The sequence below is a fragment of the Equus asinus genome, chromosome 8, assembly GCF_041296235.1.
Source record: "Equus asinus isolate D_3611 breed Donkey chromosome 8, EquAss-T2T_v2, whole genome shotgun sequence".
Taxonomy (NCBI): domain Eukaryota; kingdom Metazoa; phylum Chordata; class Mammalia; order Perissodactyla; family Equidae; genus Equus; species Equus asinus.
The window spans coordinates 42,933,873-42,959,041 of record NC_091797.1 but is presented as its reverse complement, the minus strand read 5'-3'; the positions used below and the strand labels follow the sequence as shown (position 1 = coordinate 42,959,041).

Sequence of the window (25,169 nt, the reverse complement as noted above, 5' to 3'; positions counted from 1 at the left end):
TATTGACATTTTAGGCCAGATAATTTTTAGTTGCAGGGGCTGTCCTATGCATTGTAGACTGTTTAGCAGCATCCCTGACATCTTTCCACTAGATACCAATGCACCATCCCCCAGTGTGACAACCAGAGATCTCTCCAGACATTGCCAAATGTCCATGGGGGGTGAGATGGGGAGCAAAATCACCCCTGGTTGAGAATCACGGTTCTAGTGCTTCTGCCTATCACGGCTCTTATCTTATGTCATAGAATATATCACATTCAACCTCTTCCCTTCACAGCCCATACCCCTAGGCTAGCAGAGAGAAGTGAGGGGGAGGTGTGCAAGAAAGGAAAGAGGAAGGCCCATAGAGGAAGAAAAAGAGAGGATCAGTCAAGGGCAATGGAGAAGGAGCGACATGCAGAAGTGTGGAACGATGCTCAAAACACCTGCCACTTACCCTCACAGAACTGTTAAAATACTGAAAATAGGAACTTTTAACCTTTACTTTATCTGTACCTTCGCTTACTTTTTAATGCTGATATATTACAGTATTATTATGATTATATTACTGTAATCTACATGATTATTCCATGTAGATAGTTGTAATCATGTCATTTCTATCTAAAGGAAGAGAGGAAGAAAGAAAAGATAGGAGGGCAGGCAGGCAGGCATAAGGGAAAGACATCTAAACCACTCTAAGAAGGGTGAAATATGGGTGATAACGGAGGGAGAAGGGTAAAATTCGGTAATGCCACCTAAGGAGGAGGTTGTGATTCAACCAGAGACGTTGCAGAATGTGAACGTGGTAAAACCAAAACAGCGTCCTGTCAGAAGTGGGATTCGAACCCACGCCTCCATTCGGAGACCAGAAACCCCGAGTACGGGAAGTTGAAACTTGAGTCTGGCGCCTTAGACCACTCGGCCATTCTGACACGCTCGTCTGCAAGGGTTGTATAAACAACTACTGTAGTCAACAGCTCGTGAGACCTGTATTACATCCAAAACATATAGGGTTAAATACAAGCTCTGAAGCGATTGCCTGAGACACGGAAGGGGCGAAAAAGACAAGTGTTGACGGAAGCTAGAGGCTGTCGCTACTGCACAAAGTTAAGGCAGCCCCAGAGCCCGGGAGCCGGGAGGATGAGAGGCCGCTTCCACCACCCCCCCAGCCCATCCCCCGCCCCGAACCGCGCTCCCCTCCTCCCACTGACTCGCCAGCCACACGGCCCGCGACGGTCCCCGTGGCGTGGGAATTCTGCAAATCACACAAAAGGGACCGGTAGATCATGTTAGCGCTGCCTGCGAAGACCGCTTCAGGCAGCTTCCCGCGGTGCTCATGCTCTCTCCTTCCCACAATAAATTTAAAAAGTGGCATAGGAAAGGAGAGAGCCAGTGAGAAGGGCTTAAACTCGCCTTTTATGACCCTATTTGTCCCTCTAAGAGTGCGGGAGTATTGCACACTCTTCCCGGTGTTTCTCCCCACGACCTCCACTTCTTCCGTCTCTGTTCTCATCCACTGGCTTCAAACTCCCTCATTTTCTTTCTCCTATTAATTCCTTCCCAATAGCCTAGGGAAAGGGGATGTAATAATATTACATGATATATGACAGTGGAGAAAAAAGTAAAAAGGATTGATGCCCATTACCGAGTAGTAAATAGATTCTGTCTCTCTCTCAGTGGTGAAGGTGAGAGGTTTTAATCTATTGTTTATTTTTCATTTTGTGACATAATGGTTCTGGCTAGTTCACACTGTCCTTGGTTCCACTTCCTAAGGGTAGGGCTCCCAGCATTACAGACCCCAAGTGTAAATCAGTTACTGCAGGCTACTTTGTGTATGGACAGTGGCCACAGGGGAGTTGGTTTTGGTTTTGCTGTTGTTTACTTGTCTGTAATTTTTTTTGTCTGACTAAGCACCTAGAATATTATTTTAATGCCTTGTAGAGAAGTGGAAAGAATGAGATACTTGATTCAGATATAAGTGGGTTTGAGTTCAGGCTCCATCCTCAGGAGAACATTGTAGTAATCCAGGCAGAGATGATGATGGTTTGGACTAGGAGAGCAGCAGTGCAGGGTGTGAGAAGCACCAGATTGGGAAGATGAGCCAAGAGCTTTATCTGTAAGGAAGAGTGAAAGGATGTGATCCATGGGCAAGAAGCATATTTAACAGAAATAAACTTGGTACTGCCCCATACAAGGTCCATCATATGATATTAGATCACAATTTGTCACTCACATGTCCATAATCCAAAATGAACACATTAGAAATATAAAATCAATGTGGAAATTCTCACCAGTAAAACAATTGTTAAAATACTCAATGATTCCCCCCCTCCCCGTTCCAATACAACTGAAGGCAGTCTTTGGATGAACTCTAATAAAGTCTAAATGATGGAAGGTAGTTTGAGATATCCAAAAGGATTTTGAGCAGGACTATCAACAAAGTTATTTCCACAGTCTGCATTTAAAGGAAACTGCTCCATTTAGAAAGGTAACCTATTTTTTTCTTTAAGCAGTAATGCCCATAATCTATAGGATAGCTCCCTGACACTCATATGAAGAACAGAGATGACTGGATCAGAAGTCACAAATGCAGTCAATCAAGTGACCTATGAGCAGTGTGAACAAAAGCTTCCTCAATAGGATGATGTTTATCAGGTAGATCAAACAGATTTTACCTTTTTTTTGTCTTTAAAGTGGGAAATACTTAGAGATATGGTCACATGGTAGAAGGAAGAGACATAAACTGATAAAAAAGCAGGCATGGAAAAATTTACTGACTTGCATTAGTCACCGTTTATTTCGATATAGGTCAATAAACTCTAATTATTGATGAGGTTGGCAGGATAATCCAGCATGGATCCTGACAGATGAAGAGAGCTTCCCAGTTGCAGTATGGTTGATTTAATTTTAAAACTCCCACTCACACCAGATTTTGCTTGGTAACGTAAGGAGGGAGTGGAGGTGCAGTGAGTATATATATACTACATGGATTTGCCAAATAAGAGCTTGCCAAGAAGGGCAGCATGCTACTCTGAATGAAAACAGCTAGCTTTCTTCCAGCTATACTGATCCAACCTTTCTGGAGAGCCAAGTATATGGCAATATCTGCTGCTTTCTTGACCATCCCTTTCTAAGAATGTTACCTTTTGCTTTGCTGTGGATAAAGCTGACTTTATTTCTTTAAGAGATATTTATTGGATGTAGACTCAGTTTCAGATTCCATAGTTGGTACTGAAGATGCAGAAATGGAACAGTGGGGGGACAGACGGTACACCAAACTAATGAATGCCAATGCTCTCCTACCAAAGACCCCCCAGGGACACACCTGTAGTTGAACAAGTTAGTTTTATTACATGTTGCAGTGAGGGAGAAAGCACACCAGGGGAACCATGGGGGTCTCAGTAAGAGAATGTTAGAAAGAACCGATGACAGGATTTGGACTTAGGTTACTAATACTGACTCAGCACAAGGTTGACATAAGGGAAGCCATATTGTAGAAAAGAAACCATACTATAACTTTGAATGAGCTGATTAATTAACCCAGCTGGATATGCATTCTCCAGGAGATATACATGCTCTGTAGGTTTTATGGCCCTTCCCAGCTGCTATAAGTAGACAACTTTGTTCTTTTGAGTTCCTTAGGAATGTGATGACCCCCTAGGCAGAGCATCTATGCTGATAGCCATCATCAAGGACAACTGAAAGATCTGGGTGTAGGGCATTGCTCCTGTCTCTGATGCATATCCAGTAAAACGAAAGACTATCAGGAACTAAGACCAGATGTCTCTCCCACCTGGAGATCAGATGGATGCTCCCACCCAGAGAGGTGGGCTCCAGCCCCCTATATAACCAGCCTGTAGTTTTTCTTCTGTAAGATAGTTCTTTCGGACATTAGTCAGCCATCTTCCCGCTTGCTAGCAAGCAGTAATAAAACCCATTCTCTCCTACCACCTTGCTTCCTGACTATTGGCATGTCTTGCGGTAGGCAACCTCCCTTTGGTGGTAACATTAGGCGATTTGGGGGAGGGTTTAAGGAAGTAGTTTTGCTTTTGGGTCTGTATACTGTCAGGAGGTGAGGGCAATTCTATGATTGGATATCTTGTTTTTTTAAGTTGTGTTTTTTTTGGTGAGGAAGATTGGCCCTGAGCTAACATCTGTTGCCAATCTTCCTCTTTTTTTCTCCCTAAAGCTCCAGTACATAGTTGTATATCCTAGTTGTAAGTCACTCTGGTTCTTCTTTGTGGGATGCTACCACAGCATGGCTGGATGAGCAGTGTGTAGGTCCATGCCCAGGATACAAACCAGGAAACTCTGGGCTGCTGAAGCTGAGCACATGAATCCAACCACTCACCACAGGGCCAGACCCTATGACTGGATATTGTAACAAATCTTGTCTAAAGGGAGGGCAGACTAGAGCTAACATAAAGCTGAAATTGGTAAAGAAGCAGAAATTATTTATATTCAGTGGGAGAGGGAAATGTTTGGTATTCTGTGGCTTGGACAATGTTCATGTTTTGTTTGCATTCAGACATGATTATGGAGTGGTCTTGTTTTTGTCTTAATCTATTAGAGAGACCTCATCTGATATGGATGTTCTGGGAAATTGTTTAAATTCAACAATAAAACATCAAGACCTAGCTGTAAGTGCCAGGTCAGCTCCTAGACGTCCAGGGCTGCTTTTCTCCTTCTCATAATTAAAATATGTAGACAGCTAGATGGTGACAAATGCCATAAAGAAACAGTAAGGAAGGAAGACATATGGGATTTGAGAGAGATTTTCACAATATCAAATAGTGTTGTTTATGAAGGCCTCACTGAGAAAGTGACATTTGAACAAAGACCTGAAAGAATGAAGGGATTGTGTCATGTGAATGTCTGGGGTAGATATTTCCAGGCAAACGGAATGGCAAGGGCAAAGTTGATGAAATGGGATGAAGTCTGGTGTTTTTGAGTAAAAGCAAAGAAAGCTCAAATAGGAATTGTGCAACACACAATCTCATTGCCTAACCTGTCTCCACTCTTTCCCAACCAAGATTATCATCCTCTCCAGCCCACTGCTCCATCTCTAGTCCTCACTTGATCTCCTATTCCCATCCTTTCTTCCACTTCTGATTTTTATCTTATCAATGACCTTGAGAGTCAGAACAAGGTGCCTAAAATTGTGCAAAGCTCAGAGACAGAATGAAGATGTCTATTTCATTCCTTTCCTGGACAATAGGTGAAGTCAAAATGATCTCGATGATACTGTGATTTATAATAAGAAATATATATTTGGTCTTTGTCCCTGTTCTTGATATAAGCTCCTAAAACCCTTGGAATTTCCTGTGATGAGAGTGACAAGGGTGTCTTTTATTGTGTTAATAAGGTAACTTTTGGAAAGCACCTAAGGATGGTGGAGTGGGAAGGCTGGTTGCGAGGGGAACCAACCAGGTGATTAGAGGGCTAGAACTTTCAGTTCTATCCCCTGACCTCTTGGGAGGGGAGAGGGGCTGAAGATTGAGGGTCAATCACCACTGGTTAATGATTTAATCAATCATGCCTATGTAATGAAGCCTCCATAAAAACCCAGAAAGGAGCCGATTGGGAGAGCTTCTGGGTTGACGAATATGTGGAGATTTGGGGAGAGTGGTGTCCTCAGCGAGCGTGGAAGCTCTGTGCCCTTTCCCCATACCTTGCCTGTGTATCTGGCTGTTTATCTGTATTCATTAATATCCTTTGTAATACAGCCATAATCTAGTGAGTAAATGGGTTTCCTGAGTTCTATGAGCTGCTCTAACAAATTAATTGAACCCAAGGAGGGGGTCTGGGAGCCCCCTCTATAGTTGTGAGTCAGAAGTAACAACCTGGACTTGTTATTGGTGCCTGAAGTGGAGTGCAGTCTTGTGGGATTGTTAAGACCTGTGGGTGGAATCTGATGCTATCTCCCAGTAGATAATGCTAGAGTTGAATTGTGTCTGAGCTGGTGTCTGAGAATTGCTGATGTGAGGAAATCCCACACACAAACACACATTGGAATTTGTGACCAGAACATTCACCTCTGATCAATATTTAGTAATATCTAAATGCTGCTCCCCCAGGTATATATTTCTCACATTATTTTTATTTCCCAAAATTCTATGCATAACATATAATGCAATGACATATACACATATATTACTTTGTAATAGTTGGTATCATGGGTAATGTGTGACTTTTATGGATTATTTTCTTCATATTTGGTCAAGATTCCATTTCTCTTCATTTATAGAAAAAACAGTAAATAATGTCTTAAATGATAGGATGATTATTCATTCAAAAGTAAGTAGTCTTGGGTTAGGCAGTTTTGGGCTGGTGTGGCTCCTCATGGAGCTAGGCTCTTCCTATCTTCCTCTTTTGCCACCTTTGCTGAGGGATTTTTTCCTGTGGGGGATCAGAATTGGCCACCCCAAAGTGTATCTCTTTGGCTTGATTACTTTTTAAGTGCTAAAGATTCTGAAAGAAACTTTGACCCCTAACTGCCTAAAAGAATTTAAGATAGAAGGCCTGTCCCCAGGCCAGACCATCACCATAGATAACCCTGGGTATGATAGACTGGGAGAGGCCCTTGCTAAGGGTCACATTGTCTATAGATAGCCCAACAAACATTTGTTTATCAAGCATTTGCTTTTTCAACTCCATATAAATTGCCTTCCTCCCTGCCTCCCCTTTGTAGTCCCAAACCACTACCCCCAACATCCTCCTTTGTCTTTAGCTGGAGATGGTATTTAAGGTGGTAGCTTCAGCCATTTTGGCGAGTTACTCAGTTTTCCTGGGTTTCTCCTATACAAGTTACATGTATACATGTATAATACATACATGTATAATATACATGTATAATAACATGTATACATGTTATTAAACTTTGTTTTTCTCCTGTTACTCTGTCTCACATCAATTTAATTCTTAAACCAGCCAGAAGGACATAGAGGGTAGAGAAATAGTTCTTCCTCCTCTACAGCTCCCATAGTCTCTCTCTGTAGGTGCTCCAAAAAATGTCTCATGAACCAGTTGATTGGTGATTAAGCCACACTTTGGGGAGAACTTGACAGTCCCTGAAGCCGTGGATTCTTCCAGCTCTTCCTGGGAATCTTATCCTTCCACTCACCGAATTAGGACTCAAGAGCGCGTGGGCCAGAGATTCAATTTGGAGAACAGCAGACTTCTTATCTTTTAATAAATCTTTCTGTGGAGGAGCTACCTGACATTTTGTCAGGCGCATCCAGATGCAGAGGATTCCTTCTGCTCTGTCTACTGGAGGATTTCTGAGGTCCAGTTTAAGGAGGTGGAAAATCCCCCATAACTTTTCAGATATCTGTTTCTCACACAGGAATCCCTTCACTCCTCTTCTCCTGGGGACATGAGACATAGTGGAAATGAGGGAAATGATTATAAAATAAATACAATCTTGCTTTGCATGCACAATACCTACCAGGTGAAAATCTCAACTTTCTGTCCAAAAACCATTTAAAGTCTTACAAAAATCTATAGCATTGTACGCAGAAAAAATCCACAAATGCCCATTTCCAGAGTTCTTACAGATTATCTAAATCCCAGGGTAAGGAGAGTAACTTTAATGAAAGCACAATGTGGATGGCTAACACAGTTTCAAAACATGTTTGGATTTTTGCTTATCAGCTGTGTTTTGCAGTGTGGGCAAAATTTCTGTGTCTACCACTGCATGTAAGACCTGGGGAACCTCAGAGATCAAGGAGATACAGGCCACTGCTCTCAGAGAGTTAATATTCTAGTAGGATTCAACCAAATTGCACTCCGCCTTCTAGAATAAAGAGCGTGGTGTTACAACCACACCATACGAGGGAACTTTTAAATGGCATAATTCATAGTAATCCAACCAGGAATTATTTTCATTGTTAGAATACTCTTTTTCCTATCACCCATGGTTCCAAATTTTCTTGCAAAATCTAGGAGTGGTTCAGTTTGTCCTTAGAAAGAAAAATTAAATGAAGCTAGATTACGCTTGAAACTCTGTAAGGACAATGAGCTCGACTGGGTAAAGTACAGGGTCCTTCTTCTATAGGTGACTGAAATAAAACTTGAACTTTATGCCTGAACAGGGACTTGAACCCTGGACCCTCAGATTAAAAGTCTGATGCTCTACCGACTGAGCTATCCAGGCCCTGACTATGGCTCCAATTTGTCCCATAAATAACTAAACTCCATAAATAATTTTGATCATTGGGATAAACTGGAGCAATCCATGGCTTCAGGAAATCCTAAGGTCTTCCGAAAGCGTGGCTCAACCACTTGGGTCATTTAATCACTGAGCAGATTGTTTAACCTCCACACTGTACATTCATTAAGCAGCTGATTAATGTGTACAATTGCAGGGAAAATGATTATTCCTAGAGTCAATTATTGCCAAAGGGAATTCTTCGGTTTGGGCAGAAGGACTGTTGGAGACTGCATTTACTCTTCAGATGTGTTTGAAGAGCAGACACACAGGCCACCTTCCTAACGGGTAAGGGAGGGCGAGGAGATGATCATTTTTAGCAACGATTGCAATACGTAATTGAGGAGAATCTTCGAAGTAGTGAAAAGATGGAGAAAGAAGACGAAGCTTGTAACTTTGACACAATGCAGAGGAATCAAGTCCAGTTGTCTCCTTCGATGTTTTCCCCGCAGTTGCAGAAATGAGATGTCTGGGTTCTTTAGGGCTGGGGTGAAAAAAATCCAGGGCCTCCTCTAGTTTTCTCCTCCATGTTTTATTTTGAACCCCAAATCATTCAAAGACAAGAATGACCTAGCAGTTGAGGAAATAGTGCTTATGGTTCATTCAGTGTTTATTGGTTCATGAGACTTTTTTGGGCACCTATAGAGAGAGACCATGGAGACTGCAGGGGAGGAAGAAGTATTCCTCTACCCTAGGGCCTCCAACTGGCACAGGAGCCTTTTATCACTGTGCAGATCATTTAACCCCCCCACTATACATTCCCTAAACAACCAATTAATGTGCACAATTGCAGGGGAAATGAAGACAAAAGTCTAGCTCAAAAAAGGGCAGGATCCATTTGGGAGCATTTTTGCTGGAGTCAGTCAGGGATTGGAGAAAGGGGGTAGTTGGCCAGAGCAGAGCCCTGGAAGATGGCAGAAGACAGGATAAGAGCAGGACATGTAGGTTCTTTTATGAACTTGAGCAGAAGATGTGTCCAATTTTGTAATGACTGGAGGAAACAAGGAGGAACCTCAGGAGAATCAAAAGATAGGGAATGAAGGATGAAGGTTGTAACTTATAAGACAGGAGATTTAAGTCTGTTTCCCTCTTTGGAGTCTTTTCTGTACTTTCATCATTGGGATTTCCTGGATTGTTTAGGATCAGGAAAAAAAAAGGGAGGTGACATACTTCTAAGGGCTTCTTCAGTTAGAGAAGACCATCTCTCTCAGAATCTACTTCTCTCCTGCTTCTCACTTTTCAGCATGCCTGCCCTACTACTGGCTTTTCCTCCTCCTTCCTTTCCTTTTCTTCTCCCCAGTACCCTCTCCTCCTTTCCTCTCTTCTCTGCTTCCTTCTCTGTTACCCCTGATTTGCCACCTAAGCCCTTCCTTTCCAGTCTATAAAGGCCAAGTGGAACCACTTGGTAATGCACCATTTCCAATACCTGGAGATTCCACATGACTCCTGGTCTTCCTCTAAGGTGTTTCACCATATCTTATCTTGAGCTCCACTTCATTCAAAGACAAGAATGATCTGACCATCAAAAAAGTTAATATTCAGGGACCGGCCCAGCGGCATAGCTGTTAAGTTCTCAGGCTCCACTTCAGTGGCCTGGCATTTGCTGGTCCAGATCCTGGGAGCGGACCTATGCACTGCTTATCAAACCATGCTGTGGCAGGCATCCCACATATGAAATAGAGGAAGATGGGCATGGATGTTAGCTCAGGGCCAATCTTCTCCAGAAAAAGAGGTTCAGGGCTGGATTAGTTAATCAGAGGTCATTCAAAGTTACAATATGGTTTCTTTTCTACCATATGGCTTCCCTTATGTCAACCTGTGTTGAGCCTGTATCAAGACTGTCTTGCCTCCCCCGATTCAGATGACAATCACAAGCCCAGGCTGTTGCTTGTGCTTCTTGATGAAGATCAAGGCTGCCCCAGGGAGAGAAGCCCAAGGAGTCCTGCCCTACATACCAATCTATATCATTCTCTGGGAAGCACAGGACATCCTGACCTGGAGCCAATCTGATTGTTATCTAAAGTTATAGGACCACCCAATAACCAGACCCCACCTATACTGATACCATTTTAACAACTTTTTAACGTAATCTTTCCTTGTCTTGTAATGAGATAACTCACATACCTATGCCTTATAAATTTAGCCCCACCTTCAACCCATGTTTGCAGCTCTTCACTGCCCGTGGGTCCTGTCCCCATGTTATTCTCTGAATAAAGGAGCACTACTACTAGACCTTGAGAGTCCAAGAAATCTTTCTTTTGAGTCCTTGGCTCACCCAGCCCACATCACTTCTGAGCCACACGCTACAAATTGGAGATTGCTTTGACCTCCTCCTTGGACTTCAGATGCCAGTTGAAAGTCCAGGTTATTACCTGTACTTCTGACCTACTGGCTATAAATCAGAGGCCCCCACAACCCCCTCCAGTTCGGTTAATTTGCTAGAGCAGCTCACAGAACTCAGAGAAAGCTTTTACTTACTAGATCACAGGTTTACTATAAAAGGATATAACTCAGAAACAGCAGATGAAGAGATGCATAGGGCAAGGTACGGGAAAAGGGTGAGAAGCTTCCACGTCCTCTCCCAGAACCTCCACATGTTCGCCAACATGGAAGCTCTCCAAACCCAGGCCTTTTGGGCTTTTATGGAGGCTTGACTACATAGGCAAGATTGATCAAATCATTGGCCACTGGCCATTGGCAATTGATTCAACCTCCAGCCCTTCTCCTCTCCCAGAAGGTTGTGGGTGGAGGGGCGAGACCAAAATTTCCAACCCTCTAATCACCTGGTTTGTTCCCCTTGTAACCATCCCCCATCCTTAGATGGGATCCAAAAGTCACCTAATTAACATAACAAAAGACACTTTTATTGCTCTTCTCATACCTGGGAATCTTTAAAACCTACTGAAGTCTGACTCCCACTCCCAAACATTCTAATTTCATTCCTATAGGGTGCCAATACTCCATCAGGGATTTTAAAATCTCCGAAGTTACTCTAACGTGCAGCAAAATTTGGGAACCATTGAAAACATTCCAAGGGTGGATCTGCAAGCACGGGCCCTCCAGGACCAGTTCAACAGACCCTATGTCTTATCAACAGAGTGATTAAAAATTGCTTTTCAGAAAATCTGCAAAGTCACATAGCCAGGGCATGCACAAAAAGAAGAAATCATGACCTGAAATGACCTCGGAACCAAAGATCTTCTTTCCCATGTAACCCAAGGCCCGGGACATGACCAGAACTTGAAATTTGGACTCTTATCAGAATTGAGGGGTCCCTCATTCAGGAAGATCTGGTGCTGAAATTTCTTCCCTACTTCATAAAAAATGTTTAGAACCCTGTCATAAATGTTTTAAACCTTACCATAAATGCTTGAAGCCCCCCAATCAAAATCTGTCTGGCCAGTGTTTCCATGTGCCAGGCTGTTCCCCCTAGCCTCTTAAATTTTTCTCCAAATGCTGAATGGGGGAGACAGATCTGAGGGCACATGTCTCCTGTCTCCCAGCAGATCAATCTCACAGAATAAAGCTGATCTCTTTTCCCAAATGCTGATGCCATGGTTGATTGGCTTGTTTATGCACATCTAGCAGAGAACCCCAATTTTGTGCAGAAACAGATCCTGTACCAGCAACATCTCCATCACTAGGAGCCTTGTTAGAAATTCAGAAGCTCTAGATGTACCCCAGATCTACTAGAGAAAAATCTGCATTTGACAAAATAACCAGATGATTCTGACACAGTTTAGTGTATGAGATGTGCTGGCTTACAGCAGTGTTATTCAAAGAGTGGTCAGCTGTCCAGCAGTTTCAGCAGCACCCAGGAACCAGCTAAAAGTGCAAATTCTGAGGGAACAATCCAGACTCACTGAATCGATATCTCTGGGGCTGAAGCCTAGGAATATGTGTTTCAATAATTGCTCCAGGTGATTCTTATGCATGTCACACCTACCAAAGAAGAATCTTCATTTTAACCAGATTCCCAGGGATTTGTAAACCCATTAAAGCAAGAAAAGCTCTGGCCTAGAGGACTTAAGAATAAAAAAGCTATTGCTCCAAGATGCCTCAAGAAGCACATAACTTAGGCATGTAGACTAACTCTACGTAATGTATGTTTCTTTCAAAAGATTTTTCAGTCTTTCAAAATTAAAAAAAAATTTAATTCCAAGTTTGTTTCAAAGTATAGTTATTTCCCAAACAAAATTGTAACATTAATCACTTGCAGAAGTTTTTGTTCCCTTGGGCTCCAGTTTATGAGTCAATTACATGCTGTTATGCAAAGTAGTTGGCCATACCAAAATATCTTTTTTTACAGAGTAACTTATTTCAGTTGCACAAATAAACAATTTTGCTGCTTCCCATCTTTCAAAAGACAACTTTGATGTAAAAATGTTACTAAACCAAAGTGAGTTTGCTTCCTGGTGAGTCAAAATCAGACTCTCCACCAGAAGTAGTTGTCACAGAAAGTAAAGTATATTTGCAGCAAATAGGAGACCATGAGGAATCATTTCCAAAGTTGTGGTTCTCCTTAAACAAAGGGAAGCAGGTCCTTTTATTTCGGGAGGGGACTGAACATATTTAAAAGGGAAATTTTGTCATCACCTGTGGAGGCAGGTATTAGCTTGAGCAGGTGCAGTCTGAAAACATCCTCTCACATACATCACATATTATGCTAATAAGGCTAGGGTCCTCCTAGGGTGGAGGTTTTAGTATTAAGGTGAAGTAAAAGGCATCTTTTGGTCGTCTTCAGGTCATCTGCACAGGTGCTGCGCTTACAGTAGGGCTTGACTCTTTCAGGTGGGGTGACCCTGGGATCTCGTCCCAGCATAGCTCTGAAAAACAATCTTGAGGAAGTGTTAAGCACCTTTAAACTTCCTTCAAGCCATTTAGGGCATATGCCAGTGACAAAAGCTTAGAAAATTCTCCTGAAGAGATTGATATATGGAGTGAACTCTCTCAGTCACTTAGACTGTAGAGCCTCTAATGACCTTAGCTTTATCTCTGGTCTGCCAAGTTTTGACCATCTCAATTGACTCAGGCTTTTTATTGCCCTGAAAAACAAAAGTAACCTGCATTCTGGAAATATTAATGCTGTCTGCTGATCTTTTCTGCTGAAGCCCCCTCATACCACAATCAAAAGGGATTCTAAATGCGGGTGAGCGAGTAGGGAGTGATGGAAGGAAGATTATGGAGAATAACCTGATAATGCCTTTGTTTTCAATCATCTTCATTCAGATGAAGAGTCTATTAGAAACAGCGTGAACTAAGGAAAGAATAAACGACTTAGAAATGCTTGATCCAACCACAGCACTAAAGTTAAAAACATATACTACTAGATTTACAACTGGATAAACAGTGACCTGGTAAAGGTATTTCCATCTCTGCTAACACTTCCAGATTAAGCCAGTTTGAAACAGCATATAACAATTTATATAAAGGTTCACTTCTGTCAGGAAAAAATTGTCAAAGTCTTGGAAAAGGGCAACAGAAAATTATTAGGTGACCTTTCAATGACGTGTTGGGCATTGTCTAATGGACTTCTGGAAATTATTTGATTCTATCTGAGTGTGTGTGCTTAACTGAATTTCTATTTACTAAACTAATCTAGAGCTTTGTATGAAAAATTTGACTGGTAGATAATTTATAGTAATGCCTGTGATATTTGTCCATACCAATTCAAATACATTTTGCCCAATAGAAAAGATAATCTCAAATTTTACTTTTTATTTTCCTATAGATTATTAACCAGTTTTCCACTAATCACTCATTCATTAATTTCCTCAGGAATCATGAGGTAGGAATTATTATCCTAAATGTACAGGTGAAGGGAGGGGATTGAGGGGGCAACATAACCTAAAACTTTATCCAATATGTAAGTTATGGAGCCTAAATTCAAATACGGATATACTTGATTCAAGGTGCTTATGTTTTCCTCAAGTCTACATTGCATTAAAAATAGTATCTTTTGCTGACCCCATGGCATAGTGGCTAAGTTCCCTGCTCTCTGCTTGGGAGGCCCTGGTTCCAGCTGGATCCCAGGGTGGGGACCTACACCATTCATCAGCCATGCTGTGGTGGTGACCCACATACAAAATAGAAGAGGATTGGCACAGATGTTAGCCCAGGGCGAATCTTCCTCAGCAATAATAATAATAATAATAATAATAATAATAACATAATATCTTAGGTTGTTTGGTTTCATTTTTTTGACAGATCAATCGATGCTCATCCTTTCCCGTCGTTCCAATTCGCAGACAGCTGGGAATTGCTGCTTCCTCTAGTCTCTCTCTCTCACTTTTTAAAATAAATCTATACTTCCTGAAAGGACTTTGATCAAGTGTTGCCCGGAATTTTGGCTATGCCATGGGAAAAGATAGTCGATAGCAGGGTGCTCTAGTGATTTTCAGCGCCAGCATCTTTGTTTGCGGCGTTCCAAGCTTCTGATTCCTATACGGAGGCGTGGGTTGGAATCCCACGACTGACAAGCTTGTAGTTTTGCTCCTGTGCGAACAATTTAGAGCCCCTTTCACCTAAGATTTCTTTTCGCTGTTGCCCCCTCAACTCTTCTCCCGCTCTTCCATTCACAACGGCTCGCCCTGCCCTGCCCACACCGCCCCATCTTGGGATCTCCCGCTCGAAGCATCACCCTCCGTTAGTTCACCTTCTTCCCCCGCCAGTAGTGCCTCTCTTTCTTCCCCAAAGATACCTACTCCCCTAGCCCGGCCCCTTCCCGACCCTCGCCCAGACCTAGCGTGCCTGAACACGCTCCAGCAAAGAAAGACGCATCTCTCACACTTCAAACAGTCAACAAACGAAAATTCCCATTTAAAGATCCTGGAATATTTCCAGAGCCAAATGAGCACACACTGAATCCCCGCGCCGTTGGTGACTTCTCCCAGAGAGAAGGCGGTAGTGGATTTGCATCAAAGGCCGTCGCTTGCTCAGTGAACGCATTCCTAAGCTAACACGCGGAAATTCAACTTAAAACAATTACAACAAAAAGAGAGAGAAATAAGGCAGAAGGATCTCTTTCCTGGAGTACAACCTCGAGAAAAATTGCTACTGTTAAGACCCAGGCAAGAAAACCACGCTTCCAGTCTCCCCGTCGGGGAATCGAACCCCGGTCTCCCGCGTGACAGGCGGGGATACTCACCACTATACTAACGAGGAAGACGTTGTCACATCTTAAAAAAGACTCTCAGTTGAAGAGGCACCCACACGTTGGGTACTGAACTTTTTTTTTCTGGGCAGAGAATTCAGTCCCACGACAGATTATGACATTGCTATAAATAATTTCATCACTAATAACAAAGAAATGTTCATTAACAGCAAGGAATGCATTAAACTTAAAATAAAAGTTCCCTCCGCTCAGAATAACTTCTCTCCTTCTTCGCTTCAATTTTATTCGTTATTTTAGATTTACCTCAAGGGTCACCTTCCCCTGGGAATTTTTCTCAGACCTCCGTGAGTTAGATGTTAGAACCGAAACTTCCTCTGTTTCAGTTCGTCATAATAGCAATCACATATATATATGTATGAATTTCTACATGGAATAAAGGTACGAGCTGAGTCTTAAAATCTAGGTCTTAGATTTTGCAGCATTGGCATTCAGTAAGTGTTTGTTCCTGTATGGGACAAACACTTACTGTATAGTAGCAGAAATTTCACCACTAGGGGTATTCCTCAGTGAAATTCCAGCCCAGTTGCATAGGCAGCTTCACAGAGGATAGTCATTGCAGTAATTCAAGGCAGCAGGGAATTGGAGACAACCTGAACATCCATGACTAAAATGAATGTCTGTACTGAGAGAAAACTGGTAAGTTTCCCAGGACTGCCAGAACAAATGACTACAAATTGAGTTAACTTAAAACAACAGAAATCTATTATTTCTTAGTTCTAGAGACTAGAAGTCTGAAATCAAGATGTTGACAGGGTCATACTCTCTCTGAAGGCTCTAGAGAAGAATCCTGCCTTGTCTGTTCCTAGCTTCTGGTGGTTTCCACAATCCATGGTGTTCCTTGGCTTGTAGCTGCATGATTCCGACTTCTGCCTCTGTTGTCACATGACATTCTTCCCTCTGTCTGCATCTCTGTGTACCCTCTCTCATAAGGACACCAGTCATTGGATTTAGGGCCCACCCTAACCCAGTATGACCTCATCTTAATTTAACTAATTACATCTACAGAAACCTATTTGCAACTGAGGTCACATTCTGAGGTTCTGAATAGACACAAATTTCAGGGGACTAATCCACTACAATAAAAATGAAGGACAAGGTGTTATGCTCATAAACTTAGTCAACCACACCACAGCATACATTAAAAGTTGTAAAGGTACTGATTAAAATTGGTTGTGGTGAGAGAGAAGGGAGGCGAGGAGGAAGAAGATACAGTCTTATGGTATTGTTGCTCAGGCTAAAGAAACGAAAGAGATTGTCTAAAGAAAGAGAAGAACAAAGCTCTTAAATAATATATGATAACTAATAGATAAAAAACACAAAGTTTCTAACGATATTAGAAGAGGCAGGATGACAAAATAGCCTATTTTCAAAATAGACATTAAAGACCTAAATAAATGGAGAAATATATCATGTTTATGCATAGGAAGACAATAACTCAAAGACATCATTTCTTCCTAAATTGACCTATCAATTCAATGGAGTTCCAACATAAATTCTAACAGTGTTTTCTAAGAACTGATAAACTGTTGTAAAATTGTACTTAAGTGTATAGGGCCTATAAGAGCAAAAATACTTTTACTAAAGATAAGGAATTGCCAACAAGCTTGCAGGACTTATTAGACACTCCAGTAATTCCTATATTACAATACAGGCACCGGAATAGAGGCTCAAATTGACAAAATAGGATAGATGGCTCAGAAAGAGATCTATGCTTATACACAATTTGGTATATTGACAGAGGTGCATTTCAGATCAGAGGAGAGTTGAAACTATCTAATAAATGGAGATAGGAAAAATATACTATACCCATGGGGGGAAAATATGAAATTGGATAAAGATTAACATGAGAAAGATCAAGAATGTAAATGCCAAAAACACAATTTAAAACTCTCAATAGCATATATATGAATCAATCAGGAAGCTGTGTATACTCTTCTAGGTAATAATATGGAGAAATTTAATATAGTAAATTGGCTGTGGTAATGATAGAAGAGCTGATATAACAAATAGGGTAGAGATCAGCAACAGCAGGAAGCCACTAAAAGCTAAAAGATGGGGCTACCTGGAAGAAACTGAAACCATAACAGATTTGTCCTTTAGGCATTTGCTGCATTGAGGAGATGCAGCCAAGGCCAGGCAGTGGTGGGTAATACCCAGTTTTCACTCATGCTTCTTCCCTCTAATCTCCATCCACTGACTAACGTTGGTTAAACCCAATCAGAAGCCATCTGAGAAGGAGTCTGGGAAATGCACCTTACACACTCCAGCATCTTTGTGGTATACAGCACAAAAAAAGGTGAGGAATAAATCTGAGCACAAACAGACATGTGAGGCCTACCCCTTTTGCTTCTCATTATCCAATCTCAGCATTTTACCAAAATTTAACTCACACTCAAAAAGTTAATGCTCTGTACATGTGAAGATGTTCTCAAAGTCTCCCAAAAAAGAAAAGCAAAGTACCATCATACCTTCAGGAAGAGACAGGAATTGAAACTATCCAGACCAAAAGTCTAATCATACTAGCCCTATTCTGTGAGAACTGAAGTCAAGAAGAATACGCAGCTATTCCCGTAGACGGTGCCCAAAGTAAAGAGAGAGAGGAGTGGAAATTATCTGGCTACTTGATCGCATTGGTGCTCTAATCTCCCACAGTATATTTTATTTACTAAACTAAGCTGCAGACAGGTGGGAAGTCAGCCTGGGAAATGCAGCCTAAGCAGTTCAGCCCTCTTGAATATAGATTGGTGCAGGAGAAGGGTGAAGAAAGAACACGAGAATCAATAGGCAAGTGACTACCACATCATGACAATGTATATTGGAGTAATAAAGGTTGGAAAGACTGGCTAAAAATAACACAGAAATGCTACAGGTTCAAGAAAGCCTTGATGTATTTGTGCATATGAAATGAACAGTTTTTCTTAACCAAATTATAGCTTAAAATGAAAACACAAGTTACACTGAAAAAGATTAACTGCAATTCAAATAGTTGAATTGAATTGCAAGAGATTAAAGAAAAACAAAAAATGTATCAAGAACTCCTGTGTATTAATAAGTCAAACACATCAACCCAATAGAAAAATGGGCAGTCAAATAGATAAATAACTAGTATTCAGAAAAAAAAGTCAGATGTATAAATCCAAAGCTAGGTAGAGATAGTCAACCTCACTGTGATAAAGCAATGCAACCATGACCACAACAAGATGCCATTTACCTCCACTTGATAGAATAAAAATTAAATGTACAAAAATAACAACACTTGGAGAGAATTTGAATATATGGTATTTCTCATGCATTGCCAAAAGGGACTGTGTTAGTTAATTTTATGTGTTAACTTGACTGGATCACAGGGTGCCCAGATATTTCGGTAAACGTTATTTCCAGGTGTGTCTGTGAGGGTGTTTCTGGATGAAATCAGCATTTGAATCAGTGGACTGAGTGAAGTCTTTTGCCCTCCCCAGTATGGGTGGGCATCATCCAAGCTTTTGAGGGCCTGAATAGAACAAAAAGGCAAAGAAAGAGAGAATTCAGATCTTCCTGCCTGATTGCTTGAACTGGAGCATTGATCTTCTCCTGCCCTTGCCACTCCTGGTTCTCAGGCCCTTAGATTCGAACTGAATTACATAGAGCAGAATGTTATGGACTGAATGTTTGTATCCCGCCAAAATTCATATGTTGAAATCCTGATCCTCAATGTGATGATATTAGGAGATAGGACCTTTAATAGGTGATTAGATCATGAGTTAATCCCTCATGAATAGGATTAGTACTGTTTTAAAGGAGACCCCAGAGAGCTCTCTTGTCCCTTCTGCCACTTGAGGACACAGCAAGAAGACAGTGGTCAATGAACCAGGAAGCTCGCACCACAAGGGAATCTGCCAGCACCTTGATCTTGGACTTCTCAGCCTCCAGAACTATGAGAAATAAATTTCTGCTGTTTATAAGCCACCCAGTCTCTGGTAATTTGTGGTAGTAGCCCCAATGGACTAAGACAGAGGCATACATTTTTACAACTTTGAAAAACAGTTTGTCATTACCTCAAAAACTTAAACATTTATGTAACCTAACAAATCAACAGTTTCTCTTCCAGGAACATACACACAAGAAATATTTGTACCTCTATATCATGCGGTATGTGCAAAAGTGTTTGTAGTAGAATTGTGTACAATATTAAACATCTGGAAACAACTCAAATGCTCATTGGTTTATGTGTGATTGGTCTGATGCATAGATTCCAAAGTCTGCATCTTGAAATGAGAAAATTGTCCACCACATATTCATGAAAATTCCTCATATATTAGCTCCCCCTCCCCCAGAAAAACTTAATATATTCTAAAATGTAGTAATAATAGAAACAACATTTTCTTACCACCTGAAAATTATAAAACTTTCTTTTAACATCTAGGGCCAAAGGAAAAAATAAACAAAAAGTGTAGAATTTCTAGAAAACAAAAATACTGATAGGCTAATCTGATAGGATGCAGCTAAAGCAGTAATCAGAGGAAAACTTGTAGACTTAGATACTTCTGTCAATAAAAAAAGAAATAATATTAAACTCAAGACTCTGTCTTAGAAAGAGACTTAGTTTGGGTTCCCAGGAAGCTGACTCTGAGACAGAGACTGTGCACAAAATGTGTTGGAGAGTATACCTGAGAACAACATCAGATCTATCAGTGACCCACTGGACCTGGGCCCAGACTCCATTTATTACTTGGCTTTCATGCATCCCCATTGTAGCAGGGAGGCCCTGATAATGTGTTGGAACCTTAGATATCAATGTCAACTTGGATATTTGACCAGCAGTTCCTTGAAATTTCTGGGCATTCCCCTTTCCCTAAAGGAAAGGCCTTTATACCTATAAAAATATGTCCAAACTCCCTAATAGATAAAGAAATGCATCGAAATCAACATAGATACCACTTTTCTGCTATCAGATTTGCAAAAAATAAAAAATATGTCAAGGCTATGGGGAATAGGCACTCATTTATTACTGGTGGGAATGCAAGTTGATAAAAACTTTATGGAGGGGAATTTGGCTGTATCTAACAAAATATCATATACATTAATCATTTCACCCAACAATCCCAATTCTAATGATTTACCCTGAAAATCTAGCTCCAACAAAATGAAAATAGACATGTACATATTCATTCATTGCAGCATTGTTTGTAATTGCAAAATATTGGAATCAACTCAAATGCTCATATATAAGAGAATAGTTAAATAGATCACTACTTCCACGCAATGGAGTACCTATGCAGCCGTGAAAAAGAACAGGGAAGATCTCTATGAGCTGACATGAAGAGACTTCTAGGATATAGTGTTAAGAGAAAAGATTAAGTGCAAATTAATATCTGTAGTATACTATCTTTAGTGTAAGAAAAAAGAGGAAATAAGAAAATTATGTACTTGATTGTTTGTTCAAAAAGAGATACAGGAAGGATAAGCCAGAAACTGGTAAGATTGATGGAGGATAGGTAGGAATGAGTCGAAAAGGATGGAGGGAAGAAAGGGGAATGACCCAATGAAGCAGAGTGACATTTCTTTGAGAATATCTCTTTGCACGCACAAAAATAAGTAAAATAAACAAGGATGGGACAGAGATTCAAAACGGTGTGGACCTCATTATTTTACATTAATAATATAACCAAAAAGAAAGAGTGAAAACTAACACAGTGAACTTTTAAGTGTGTTATTTTGACCTAAGGTAAAGAAAAAAAAATTATAAGTAACATTGAACTCTCAGTACTTTTGTTTCACACTGCCCATAGTAGTTATGCACTACTATGATTGGGGTTTTTAGCCATAATTCAAATCCTGGAGTAATGACAGAAACTTTTTAATGTAAACACAAAAAATAGCTCTAATACAGTTTCAAAATGTGTTTGGGCATAAGTTTTTCAATCAGTATTTTTTGCAAGGTGCTGCAAATTTTCTATGTAGGAAGAGCTGTTCTAAACCATGTGGAACCTCAGAGACAGACTATGCAAAATCACTCCTCGCTTACATGCTATTGGGGTCCACCCAAATTCTTCCCCCACACTCGCAGATTAATGAATCGTTTCAAGGGAATTTTACATTGGCTTACTTCTCTGTAATTCTATCGCTGGTTTATTATTTTTATATGATGCCCTTTTTCAATTTCTCTTGAAAACTTGGGGAAGTGTTTCAATGAATATTGGGAAACGATAATCGAAGACTAGACGTAAAAGCTTTTGGGGCAATGCCTCCGTCAGCTTTGGCTGTTAGGTTTCCTTTACCTAGACCTAACCGAAATAAAAGAAACGAGTAGCGCCTGAACAGGGACTTGAACCCTGGACCCTCAGATTAAAAGTCTGATGCTCTACCGACTGAGCTATCCAGGCCCCGCACTGTCTACCTTAACTCTCTGTATAAAATGACTGTAAGCACTAAGACGTGCTAGTGATGTTGATGATCTCGGAAATTATGAGGGTCTTCCTAGGGTGCTGGTTACATGCCCAAGGATTCCGCGTTGGAACCGAGCTTTATTGTATTGAGCATTCCATTTAACCCCCCAAACTGTTTTTTCCGTACACAAACAATTACTGGGTGGTATTTATTGCAGAGGGAATGACAAAGAAAGTCTGGCTCAGAATAGGGTGGGATCCGTTGGGGAGCGAATATTCCTGCAGTTAGCGATTGCGGACAGAGCCTAGAGGCAGCACCTACTCGTTAGAGGCGGCTTTAGAGCGGACGCGCGGGCTCCTTCACCAGCTTGCCGAGTACCCGTTGCGCCAATGACATCAGTAGGTGGGAAAACACTTCAGGAGAATCAAAAAATGGGTAAAGAAGGATGAAGGTTATGGCTCAAGGCAGGTATTTCAATTCCCGTTGTTTCCTCTTGTGTTTTCTTTCAGAGTTTGGGCTTGCCTGGAATCTTAATGCTGGAGCAACAAATAAACAAACGTCACGCCCGCTCCCAAGAGCTGTTTCCGTCCAGGAAACTAACTCCTTGAAAACCCACTTCTCCAAAATTTTCGTCCATCTCATTTTTCAGCACGCCCACCTTCCTCACCTTTCCTTCACTCTCCTTTTCTTCACTCTCTCTCTAGTCTCTTTTCCCCCTCTTCTCTCCACTCTGTTGTCCTCTCATCTCTCCAACCTGTTTGCCAATTTAGCCATTTCTCAGCCCATCCGTCCTTCAGTGAAAGTGAAACCACTAGGTAATACAACGCCCTCCTCCACACCAACACACGGAGTCCACATTTATCCTTGTCCTACTCTATTTTTCAACTCCACATTTTATCTTGAGTTCCGTCCTATTTAGAGACAGAAAGGACCAGGCAGGTGAAACAGTGTTCACGGCTTCTGTCACGGAAGGTCTTCATTCGTTCATGAGACACGTTAGCACCTCTGCAGAGGCAAAGAAGCAGAGTCAGGGCGACGGAGAAACTGAAGGTGTGGCGGAAGAGTAGAAGGAGACGCAATATCATTGCATATAGGCAATAAATAATATGTTGCATTGTTTCCCAATATGTTATGATCTTTAAAAATGTTATAAAGACACAATTTTGATAATGGCCAATTTTCAAGATTCAAAAGAAAACACGAAGTGTAAGGCAACAGTGTCACTGTTATTAGTGTCTGGACTTAGTTTCCTTTGCCTAGTGTTCTTGTGGGAATCTTGGAATTTGACAAGAGAATGTGTTGATCCAGCGTTGTGGAAAAACAGAGCTCTTAGCAGAGGATGGTTTCGATCCATCGACCTCTGGGTTATGGGCCCAGCACGCTTCCGCTGCGCCACTCTGCTCCCTGCCAAGTCGTGCTTTCTTGTTTCTTATTAATTTGTGTACATGTTTTAACACCAACGTCCAGGTACGGTCAATACTTTCTCTCCACCCAATTTCTTCCAACCTCCGTCTTTCATTCTGGGTCTGCCCTATATTTCCTTCTCGATATTGCTGCCTATAACCAAATCTCTAAGACGTCTGCTCCTTTCCAACTTACTCAAGAAAATCGAAGCTCTGAAACTGGATCTCAAGAACTTGGTATTCAACCCATTGGGGTCTCATACACTGATTTCTAGGGATGGATTTAGAACTGATTTTTTTCTCCGCGTCTCCCACAACGCATGTACTGACGCTGGAGCAGGAACGCCTTGACTCCTCCGCGTCCTTGGCAAGGCCGAGGTCAGGGCAGGGGCGCTATGTAGTCGTGTGGCCCTGTCTCCGGCCAGGCTGGAGTGACCAAGTAGAAACTGAAGATGTAGCGGAAGAGAAGAAGGAAAATAAAATACTTCTCAGAATTGTAACTCACAGAGTTGAGGGAGACATGGAGACTACATACAGACTCACAGGAGGTTCAGTTCTCTGTTCCCCACCACAGTGAAATTGCCTTCACAAGATTATGGCGGCTATTTCTATATATAAGACTGAATAAGTTTGTGTGTCTGTCTGTACGTTTTGACCACTTGGTCTGTGGACGTTGGATGAGGCTTGGATCGCTTTTTAGTTTTGTGTGTGGACCTGTTTTCGTCTGCAAATCTTAATTCTTCCAGACAGGGAATCCTGGAAAGCCATTTTTAAGCTTTTCTGTCTCGTCATTTGTTAACTAAGGCCCTTTCCCTCAGCTTTCCTTCTTGTTCCTCTCGTCCACTGGCTCTCTTTCTCCCACCTTCCAAGGTTGCTACTACCCCTTACTCAGACATATTTGAAATTGCCTCCTGGTTCACACAGGTCATTTTTCCTTTTCTTCTCTAAGCACTTGGCCTTATAGTTATCAAAGTCCAAAGTGATTTTCCCTTGCTAGAATCTTTGTTCACACCTGAACCCATGGCCAACTGCTGCCCACTTCTCCAAAACCAGACTTCTCTCCTTTCAGCTTCATGGTTATGTGCCACATTCATTTGTATGATTTGGATTGTTCTAATGTAGGGGAAAAAAAGCAAGTCTTGGACATAGAGGTGCTACTGGAAAGGTGAAACTTTTAAATGGAGTTTTACAAAGAGAGATTATCAATACTCCAAACTTCTTGAGGAACCAGAAATCATTATTCTCCAAAGGCAGAGAGAAGGCCAGTTTTTACGAGGAACCTGGCCACCAATATCTCAAATCCAAAAGAGTGATTTTTGCTGTATACACTCCAACCTCAGAAAATGCTGACTGAAACACTTTCTGAGCTGTTCTTTCCATCTCAACTCCCCTCTGAATTCTGCAGGGCCCTGGGTCTACTCTTTTTCATTTTCTCTGCTACAGAAGCCACAAACTTCGTGTTGACCTCCTTAGACAGAAGCCATGAGGTCATCAATACCCCGGCTGATTTCACTCCCAGTAACTTCCCCAGCTGCATTAAGAGAATAAAGCTACAGCCTTCTAAAAGAGAATCTCTGCCCTCTGGTCTTGTGAGCCAGTAACTTTAAGTTCTAAGCGAGTGCTCCTCCAGGAAAACCTTGAAAGGAGGATCTGGAAATGTGATAAGGTACAGTTGTGGTCCAGGCTTTGGCGTGGTTAGTGGCCCTCTGTAAGACTGTTCAAAAGCTCAATGCAAATGTTCTTAGTCCAGCAAAGCTAACCTGAGTACTTGTGGTTGCTCCCTCTTTGTGGGCCTTTGTTCAGCTTTGGATTCCAGGGGAAACGCTACACATATTTCATTTCTATCACTCCTTACTGCCTTCAAAATTATCTTTCAAATGCTATTTAGCTGCTTAACGTACCTATTTAGGAGACTCATGTTGCAGTCACAGTTCAGCCACAGGTTAGAGCTGCTAGAGGAGCTGTAGGTGACATTTTCATCACCAGAGGGACCAAGCCAGTATCTTTCCCACAAGATTCTGAATCCGATTTATTCTCC

The 25,169-nt window shown here is 41.5% G+C and overlaps 5 non-coding genes across 5 annotated transcripts; all 5 read right to left on the bottom strand.

The window, feature by feature from the left end:
- Positions 1-804: 804 nt before the first annotated feature.
- Positions 805-911, bottom strand: TRNAL-CAA (transfer RNA leucine (anticodon CAA)). The gene is made up of 2 exons: positions 874-911; positions 805-850 (listed from the first exon to the last, which is right to left on the bottom strand). It is a non-coding gene; the product is annotated as a tRNA-Leu (tRNA).
- A 7,150-nt stretch (positions 912-8,061) lies between these two features.
- Positions 8,062-8,134, bottom strand: TRNAK-UUU (transfer RNA lysine (anticodon UUU)). Its single transcript has one exon. It is a non-coding gene; the product is annotated as a tRNA-Lys (tRNA).
- Positions 8,135-15,280: 7,146 nt separating this feature from the next.
- TRNAD-GUC (transfer RNA aspartic acid (anticodon GUC)) lies at positions 15,281-15,352 on the bottom strand. Its single transcript has one exon. It is a non-coding gene; the product is annotated as a tRNA-Asp (tRNA).
- Positions 15,353-21,651: 6,299 nt separating this feature from the next.
- On the bottom strand, positions 21,652-21,724 carry TRNAK-UUU (transfer RNA lysine (anticodon UUU)). Its single transcript has one exon. It is a non-coding gene; the product is annotated as a tRNA-Lys (tRNA).
- Positions 21,725-23,058: 1,334 nt separating this feature from the next.
- TRNAM-CAU (transfer RNA methionine (anticodon CAU)) lies at positions 23,059-23,130 on the bottom strand. Its single transcript has one exon. It is a non-coding gene; the product is annotated as a tRNA-Met (tRNA).
- Positions 23,131-25,169: the final 2,039 nt, after the last annotated feature.